We start from the raw sequence: 6,428 nt of genomic DNA, 5'->3' as shown, positions 1-6,428 counted from the left end.
GGAAGATGTCCCCGGGACAAAACCTTCCCTCCCCGTCCTTAGGGTCGATGGCTGGACCTGAGAATTCCATGGACACGAGACGGATTTATGAAACCAGAATTCCAAGAAAGGGGACCTGGCTGGCCGAGACCCCAAAATGAGTCTCTTTGGGGTTTGTTAGGGCGGCAGGCCAGGAGACACCCGCCGTGTTCCACCCGACTCCCAAATGGGGCGAGTTTATCGAAGAAAAAAAAAAAAAAAAGCCAAACCAAAAGCAAACACACACGCAGACAGAAACCCCAGCAAACACACACACACACACACACACACACACACACACACACACACACACACACACACACACACACACACACACTCTGGGTGCGCTATCTGCTGTCCATGATTTCCCGTGCCTTTTGGACATGGCTGATAGAGATGGACATGAAACGGCAGGACAGCAAGCTGGCATCTCGGCCGGCCTAGAGAAGTTTCCCGAGTGAAATATCAGAACCAGGGCGGGGTGGGGATGGGGGGCGCAGAGAGAGGCGGGGAAGGGGGGCCCACGTCACCCGGGAGAGAAGCGGGGGGAGGGGGGCGCTGACCGACCTCGGTTCACCCCGTCCCCCTCCGGCCGAGAACCTGCCTTCGCTTCCTGCCCTCAGGTGTGTGAGAGGAGCAGGTTTCTTTCCCATAACTACCAACACATCATTTCAGTCTTGTTTGTGGGTTTCTTTTTGTATGTTCGTTTTCTGGACGAGGCCAAAGAACCCTTCCAGTGAGTGGAGGCGTGTGTACAAAGGAGGATCTGACAGGACGGGAGGGTGCGGGTCAGTCCCTGTGCCAAGAAACCCAGAGAATCTGTCGTAGCTGAGGCTCGGGCCTTTTGCAGAAATAGGCCAAGAGAGTTCAGAGTTGATCCTTCACTGCCAAACAGTCATCACAGCAGTTTCCTGGAAGGGATTGTGTTGCAAGAGCCAGCGTGGTGACCCTCAGGCCTCAGGCCTCAGGCCTCAGGCCTCAGCCCGGCAGGCAGGCAGGCAGGCAGGCAGGCAGCGGCTATTGTCTGTTGGTCCCGCCCCCACCCCCACCCCCACCCCCGTTCCTTCTCCAGAGCTCCTTCCTAAGTCCCCTGGACTGACCTTTGCCAGGAGCGGGGGAGGGGAGGGGAGGTCCGGACGATTCATTCGGCAGGGCCTCGTTCAATCGCTCCATTCAAATGCAGAAAGCTCTCCGGTCAAGTCGGAGCCTTTGACTTTGCCTCGAGCTTCTCTTTAATGAATGGCTTTGTCTTTTTTCTTTCCCCAATTTCCCCACCCTTAGGCTGTCCCCTCCAAACTGCAGGGAGGGAAGGAGGGAGAGAGGTAAGGGATGGGAGGAGGTTGTGTGAGAAACAGGCCTTTTTTTCCAGGCAAAAGATGTCCCCTCCTTTTCCTAACCCAGGAAACCCCACTACACCATTTGAGAATCATGGACATGCATGGAAGCAGATGTCTTCACTTGAGATCTTCCTCCGCAGGAGGACAGAAAGGCGGGCCAGTGTGTCCCTCTTGTGCTGGCCGGTTCTTAAGTCACTTGAATTCAAAATAATCAATAGAGCATGGAGGCAGATTTTGGGGCGGCCTACTCTGGAGCCCAAGAGTTCCCTCCTCTGAAAGTTCCTTGGAACATATTAAAGCTGAGCTGGTGACTCGTGTGTGTAGGGATGTGTGTGTGTGTGTGTGTGTGTGTGAGTGAGTGAGTGAGTGAGTGAGTGAGTGAAGGAGATTTCTAGATGTCAGGGTCGAAGCAACTTTAGAAGTCTGCAACACCTCTGATGATGTCGTCGGGTGTTTGGTTCAAATTTCGGAGTGGCTCTCAAAGAAACAGGCACGAGGATTGTTTCCATAGGAGCCGTTGTGGCCGTTTCGTCAAGTTCTCTAGCTTCCGTTTGCAGAGCTTCAGGCAAAGGGCCATTTTAGTTCTCAGTGAGGCCAAGTCAAAAGGGTGGGAGAAAATGGCAAACGTTCATGGGGAGAGTCGTAGCCAGATATTGGAGGGAACTCAAAAAACTTCGGGATGCAGTCCAGTTTTCAGGTTAAGAACAACACCCTAAGGGAAACGAGTAGCTCCAGAACTTCATATCCACAAGTGAGTATCCCCGTTTTATGGAAACATAATTTTGGCCTCCAAGTAACGTATGCAAATAACTCGGTTGCCAAGGAAATAAGAAGCCTCACTGAGAGTTTCTGAATTAAGGAAGGTAGGGAGAAAAAGATCAGTGATTCCATCCTGCTGACAGAGGTATAAGTTACCAAATGGAGGTCCATCTTTAAAAATAAAAAAAAAGAAAAAAGAAAAAAGAAAATTGGGTTTTGTTGGTTTGTTTTTGTTTTTCCTTGTACCTGGAAAACAAAAGATTTAAGAATCAGTCCTAATCCCTCTGTCTCTCTGTCTCTTCTTTCTCTCTGTCTCTCTCTGTCTCAGTGTCTCTGCCTCTGTCTCTGTCTCTCTCTGTCTCTCTCTCTCTCTCTCTCTCCCCCCCTCCATATATACATATACATATATATACATACATACATGTATATACATATACCTACATACGTGTGTGTGTGTATATGTATATATGTATATATATATATATATATATATATATATATATATATATATATATATATAAGGTATTTTACGTAGGGTTTTTTTTTTTTTCACATTCTTTTCTCTCATAGGTTTATTACAAAGTATTGAGTAGAGTTTCCTGTGCTATATAGTAGGAGGCGCTTGCTTGTTGATTACCGATTTTATGTACAGTCATGTGTACATGGTCATCCCAACCCCCTAAGTTATCCCCCGCTTCCCCAATCCGTCCTACTTTACACAAGTAGTCATACACATTATCATCCTGTTCATCAGTTCATTCAATCCCGTGTAAGTCATCCTTGTTCTACTTGGAGTCCAGTCTTTCCATCGGTTCTGCCGACCTTGCCTGATGATCGAGCGTGACTGGACGAGTGACGGTTCCAAAAAGTTTGCAAGAGCTTCTGTGAAGGATTGTAGGATTTGCCCAGCGAAGCGGGTGCCGTGATCTGATCACAGGGGAGGCTGTGGAAGGTAGACCCCAAGTGGCAAACACATTTTGTTTTTTTAACAGTCTCTGTGCCACGGTGAGGACATCAGGCTTGCAGTGAGTGAGGGAAGACTTCAACCCACACGGAAGACATACCTACGGCCACAAGAATGTTTGGATGACCCCTACTAAGTGGCAGTGGAATGAAGTCCAGTGGCTGGGGTTCAGAGGGTCCAGAGAGAGGAGGTTTTCTTTCCAGAGAGAAAAATAGTTCCCACCCCCCACCCCCCCCCCCCCCAGGGTTACAAGCATGACAGGTCAGACGTTGCCGGTAGACTGTAGAAATCTTCCCGCCAATGTCTATGTACAATTGGGGTCATCTTCAAGGCACCATGGGTGGGTGAAGGAATGCAAGGTGGAGTGTGGGGGTGGGGGAGGGGGGAGGTTGGCCAGGGAGTAACCAACCGGCCGGGCCGCCGTCTCCCGTCTGCCATAGCCCCGACCGGCTGTTGACAGGACAGAATGGACTCGATCCACGTGTGCCCCGCCACCCCCACCACCTTTCAACAGGCTGTTGTTGCTGCCTTGGCGTGAACGTCGGTTAGAACACCTCCCTGATACTGGGTTCCGTCCCTTTCGTGTGAGCCTCCATTTTGACGACGACAGACAACCCTTTATGCCAGGGCAGAGAAGACTTCCAGGAAGAAACATCCCATCATGTCTGGAACAGTTAGAACACATCGGTGTACAGACACAAGCCAAAGTAGACTTCACGTTGTTCCTTCCTCTTTGACGACGCTTCCCGTGTCATCGAAGCTCTCCAAGAAACGTACTCAGTTTCATCTCTCTCGTTTCTCAGGAGAGAGAACACATTTTTGGGCTATTTCGAGGGCCCTCTCCTCCTGCATCCTAACTCAAAGTGCGTTCTAAGTCCAAAGGACTTCACCTGTCCTTCAACCGGGGGGCAAGTGTGTCCAAAATATCCAAAAGGTTGTAAAGCACTTAATCGGATATAGGTCACTGTGAAACAGTGCTTCGCTAGCCAGGTCACCGACATCCCAAGGAGAGACTTGCTAGGCAGAGAGAGAAGCTTCTTCTTCAGTTCCGAGCCACACCTGGTTCTTTGAATCTCGAGAGGACTAAGCTGATGTGAGTCCTCCGAGACCTGATAACGGCAACCTAGAAAATAAGTGATGACTTTTGACAAGGCATAAGCTTTTCTTTCTTGCTTCCTTTTCCTTCCTTCCTTCCTTCCTTCCTTCCTTCCTTCCTTCCTTCCTTCCTTCCTTCCTTCCTTCCTTCCTTTCTTCCTTCCTTCCTTCCTTCCTTCCTTCCTTCCTTCTCTCTCTCTCTCTCTCTCTCTCTCTCTCTCTTTCTTTCTTTCCTTCCTTCTCTCCTTAAAGATAAAGGAAGAAACCTTTCCTAATCTAATCTAATCTCTCATGATGGACAGAGCAGACTGATGAAAGAAAAACCCAAACCCTAAACCCAAACCCAAACCTTGTCCTTTTAACATAGAGAGACAACTAAATTCTATTTTTGCACTTGTTTCACGTTGATACGAAAACTCATTTCTGTCTTTGAATCCATCCTCATCTTATCCAGTCAGTCCTGACCACGGATCCGATTCCTTTCCAAAGACCATTTTCTTCACACACCTTTTCCAATCGTCTGTGCCCATTTTTAGCCTGTCCCTCGTTTTCTTTCTTTTCCATTGAGAAGTGACCACCTTTAGGACTAAAATCTCTTTCTCCTTCCCCCAAACATTATCTGCATATCTTCTACTTTGCCTCCCCACTCCCCCAAAAAAGTCCTCTTCCTACCATGAGGATGGCGACATCAGGTAGCTTGGACCACACACGTTCCGTTCCTTCTTTGGAATGCCTCGTCCTTGGACACTGTCTGTTTTTTTTTTTTTTTTTTCTTCAGTCAGTCAGTGAAAGTAAGGAAGCCAACCACAGTGAACAGTGTGAATATGGAATACTTTGTAGAAGTCTAGGCTCCTACCGAGTACACTCTTTCCCTAAAGCACAAGATCTATCTAGGCATGGAACCAAACATGCTCAGTCTCTCCTCCGTAAGAGGTCCAAAGCAGGGAGACCCTTAGACTTGTGGAGCCATGAACATTTCAGTATTTTATCTTATGTGGAGGTGATGTAGACACTCGCTGAGATTTCACCCTGCCAATGGCACTTAGCCAACCTCTAAGCCTAGAGATGACCAGAGATGTTGGAAAGTCTTGAAGTCGGCCTATGGAAAACAATCATTGGGGGGAGAGTTCCCCTTAAACATTCTTATCTCGTTAACATCTATGCCCTCTATTCGTTAGGAGCAGTCCTACTTAGATGATTCGTGAACATTTCATGAGACATGAGGGCGGTTCAGTTCGTCATGGTGTCTACACCTCCCGCCCCCCTCCCCTTTCACGTGAGAGATTTTCTTCCTGATTTCAGAGGGGAGAAGTAAAAGAGAGTCAGAGCGTCCCTCTCGTGGTGTTGTCAGTCTAATTCCAAAACTTCTCTATGCCACGGAGGCACGTTTGGGGGCGGCCTACTCAGGGCCCCAAGACTTTCAAAGTCAAACTCAAGGAGGACGTAAATGTACTTCATGCCACCGAACCCGAACCCGAACCGGTGAACCCGATGGCTTACTAGGAGATGACGTGTCATTGGCCCACCCATTTAAGACACGGAACCAGACACCCTCTCCTCGATGACTCGGAGCAAGTGAGTTCCTGGGGGTGGGGTGGGGTGGGGTGGGGTGGGGTGGGGAGGGTGTCTGTCGGAGAGGGTCCTCTGCTCCAGGTGGGTCCATAAGCACTGCACATGACAGTAGGTGTTCATGGTGTTCTTGGGAAGGAAAGACAGGGAGAATTTTATTTTGAAAAGCTTATCTTCTCACAGCATTTACACTATGAACGATGATGCAACTTCACGGGGGGTGTGCGGGGGCAGTGAAGGCCAGGGAGCCTGGCAACATAGAAGAGCCACGGAGGCTGGCTGTGTGTGACCCCAAGGATGTCCGGCGACTCCTCTCACTTGGGGTGGGGGGTGGGGGGCGGGGGTGGAAGCGGGGGGCGAGATTCCTGTGTGTCTGTCTGCATTCATCAGTCGTGGGAGAGGAAAAACGACGTTCCCTCGACGATCCTTCTGAGTTCTTGCCTGAGAGGCCCCTGTCCCCAAAAGACAGCTCGAGAAGAGAGCGACCCACGGCTGAGGAACGCGTGCACCGTGACCCCCACGCAGGAGAAGCCCAAGCCAGGAGTCACTCGAAAGGGCGGGCTCTGAGCTTGAGCTTCTTCTCGAGGAAGATCTTGGTCCTCCTTTCAGGTCAGGAAGAAGAGGGAGAGGCAGAGCGGCAGAGCGTCCTCGTCGCCCACCCGTCGTTTCTGAAGCGCCTTCAATTC

The sequence above is a fragment of the Pseudorca crassidens genome, unplaced genomic scaffold, assembly GCF_039906515.1.
Source record: "Pseudorca crassidens isolate mPseCra1 unplaced genomic scaffold, mPseCra1.hap1 Scaffold_72, whole genome shotgun sequence".
Classification (NCBI taxonomy): Eukaryota; Metazoa; Chordata; class Mammalia; order Artiodactyla; family Delphinidae; genus Pseudorca; species Pseudorca crassidens.
This window is presented reverse-complemented; position numbering follows the sequence as displayed.